We start from the raw sequence: 3,755 nt of genomic DNA on the forward strand, positions 1-3,755 counted from the left end.
AAAAATGAACAAGTGGGACTATAGCAAACCAAAAAGCTTCTGTACAGCAAAGAACACCATCAATAGAACAAAAAGACATCCTACAGTATGGGAGAATATATTCATAAATGACTTATCCAATAAGGGGTTGGCATCCAAAATATATAAAGAGCTCATGCACCTCAACAAACAAAAAGCAAATAATCCAATTAAAAAATGGGCAGAGGAACTGAACAGACAGTTCTCTAAAAAAGAAATTCAGATGGCCAAGAGACACATGAAAAGATGCTCCACATCGCTAATTATCAGAGAAATGCAAATTAAAACTACAATGAGATATCACCTCACACCAGTAAGGATAGCTGCCATCCAAAAGACAAACAACAACAAATGTTGGCGAGGCTGTGGAGAAAGGGGAACCCTCCTACACTGCTGGTGGGAATGTAAATTAGTTCAACCATTGTGGAAAGCAGTTTGGAGGTTCATCAAAATGCTCAAAACAGACTTACCATTTGACCCAGGAATTCCACTCCTAGGAATTTACCCTAAGAACGCAGCAATCAAGTTTGAGAAAGACAGATGCACCCCTATGTTTATCGCAGCACTATTTACAATAGCCAAGAATTGGAAGCAACCTAAATGTCCACTGGTAGATGAATGGATAAAGAAGATGTGGTACATATACACAATGGAATACTACTCAGCCATAAGAAGTGGAAAAATCCAACCATTTGCAGCAACATGGATGGAGCTGGAGAGTATTATGCTCAGTGAAATAAGCCAAGCGGAGAAAGAGAAATACCAAATGACTTCACTCATCTGAGGAGTATAAGAACAAAGGAAAAACTGAAGGAACAAAACAGCAGCGGAATTACAGAACCCAAGAATGTACTAACAGGTACCAAAGGGAAAGGGACTGGGGAGGATGGGTGGGCAGGGAGGGATAAGGGGGGGGAAGAAAGGGGGTATTAAGATTAGCATGCATGGGGTGGGGAGAAAGGGGAGGGTGGGCTGCACAACACAGAGAGGACAAGTAGTGATTCTACAACATTTTGCTATGCTGATGGAGAGTAACTGTAATGTGGTTGTTAGGGGGGACCTGATATAGGGGAGACAATAGTAAACATAGTACTCTTCATGTAAGTGTAGATTAGATTTAAAAAAAAAAGAAAAAGAAAGAAAGAAAAGGGGGATTACTCCTTGATAGGATAAAACTATTGGTAAATCAAAGATCAACGCATGCCTTAAATATCCTTAATGTTGATCCCTTAAAGGGTGTCAGATGATCAGCTATGGAGGCACTCTTTTCTGATAATATTCCTTTCTCTTAATAAAAAAAAAAAAAGCAGTTCCTGTGTGCTGACCTCCAATGAGTTCTGCACAGTGGTATAGAGGGCATGTCAAAGTGTGGGCAAAGGGTCTGTTTGTTTCTATGCAAAGATCAAGGCCTAGCTTGGATACCCAGAAAATGAACTAAGATACGATATGAGGAGGAGCTTCCGGCATCAGCACTCTCTGGAGGACTCGTGCCGGGGGATGATCATCAAAAAGCCTCCACAGGGATCCGGGCGATGCTGTGATTGTGGCTGCGTCCACCCCACCATTTCCTGGACTTGCCATTGGAATGAGGAGGGAGATGTCTAGGCTGGCATGTGCATACAGTGAGACAACGAATTTGACCGGATCTGTACTGTTGGAACTCAATCAGGAGTTGGGAGGGGTGCAAGTTGTAGCGCTCCAAAATCTTACAACTATAGACTATCTACGGTTAAAAAAACATATGGGATGTGAACAGATCCCAGAAATGGGCTGCTTTAATTTGTCTGATTTTTCTCAGACTGTTCAAGTACAGTAGGAAAATATCCATCATATCATAGACAAATTTTCACAAATGCCTAGGGTGCCTAAATGGTTTTCTTGGCTTCACTGGAGATGGATGGTAATTATAGATTTGCTTTGTTTATGTCACCGTATTCCTATTATGTTAATATGTGTGTGCAAATTAGTAGTTTAAAACCTATACATACTTAAGGTACTCTACAAGAAGATATGTCAAAGAAATAATCAATCCTCCCATGTTTTCTTCCATATGCTACCTCTATAGCTTTTCTTCTTCATTCCTAATTACAACCCTTAAATAGAATTCGTGCCTCATATCGAATTCACCGAGTATCATAATTCCTCCAAGTGGTAAAGATACATCAAGACAAATGCTGGGCATAGAAGCCACAGGGCATAAATCTGCAAAGAAGTAAAAAGCTAACCTTTTCAAACAATAAGGCTTCTCTCTCACTTACCAACTTTACATTTCCCTGTATGGCCCCGGAAGATGACTGGTTAGCCAGAGACGGGTAAGATTCCTCAAGGGAGGAACAACCTAAGACAGGCACAGTCACAGGGGGGGCCATCAGGTGAGAATTTGGGGATCAACAGAGGTGAGGCTCAGAACCTCACCCCCCCCTGCTTTGAGAGAAATCTTCTGCATCCGTGGATGTTTTGTTGCCCTTGTCTAGCTTGAATTAATACTTAGTCCATAGGCACACACCTGATCATCTACATTTGCCCTCTTACAGCACTAAACTATGTTTTCTACCTTTATCTTGCATCTACCTACCACTTCAGCATTTTATTAAAAATAAAAATAATAATAATAATAAGGGGAGAAATGTGGGGTCCACATATAAATCAAGTATAAAAATCAAATGAATATTCATATTTGACCTGATTGTTTATAGTTCATAATGCGTGATCAAAACCGAAAGTTTCTGTGATGACTGCCCTTGTACTGTTCACCATGTAAGAATTTATTCACTATGTAAGAATTCGTTCACCATGTAAGAACTTGTTCGTTATGCTTCAGAAGATTGGAGACTGATGAGAATTAGGCTTGAGATGGATTAATGATTGTACATTGAGCATTGACCCCCCTATACTGAATTTTATTGTTGTTAACAACCATTTGATCAATAAATATGAGAGTTGCCCTTTCAAAAAAAAAAATGGGCAGAGGATATGAACAGATACTTCTCCAAAGAAGAAATTCAGATAGCCAAGAGGCATATGAAAAGATGCTCCACATCAGAGAAATGCAAATTAAAACCACAATGAGATATCACCTCACACCAGTTAGGATGGCCACCATACAAAAGACAAACAACAACAAATGTTGGCAAGGTTGTGGAGAAAGGGGAACCCTCCTACACTGCTGGTGGCAATGTAAATTAGTTCAACCATTGTGGAAAGCAGTATGGAGGTTCCTCAAAAAACTAAAAATGGAAATACCATTTGACCCAGGAATTCCACTCCTAGGAATTTACCCTAAGAATGCAGCAGCCCAGTCTCAAAAACACATATGCACCACTGTTTATCACAACAGCACTATTTACAATAGCCAAGAAATGGAAGCAACCTAAGTGTCCATCAGTAGATGAATGGATAAAGAAGATGTGGTACATGTACAGAATGGAATATTATTCAGCCATAAGAAGAAAAGAAATCCTACCATTTGCAGCAACATGGATGGAGCTGGAGGGTATTATGCTCAGTGAAATAAGCCAGACAGAGAAAGACAAGTATCAAATGTTTTCACTAATCTGTGGAGTATAAGAACCAAGGAAAAACTGAAGGAACAAAACAGCAGCAGACACAGAACCCAAGAATGGACTAACAGTTACCAAAGGGAAAGGGACTGGGGAGGATGGGTGGGAAGGGAGGGATAAGGGGGAAAAAGGGGCATTATGATTAGCACACATAATGTAGTTGGGGGGGACATGGGA

Source organism: Manis javanica, chromosome 8 (assembly GCF_040802235.1).
Source record: "Manis javanica isolate MJ-LG chromosome 8, MJ_LKY, whole genome shotgun sequence".
NCBI lineage: Eukaryota > Metazoa > Chordata > Mammalia > Pholidota > Manidae > Manis > Manis javanica.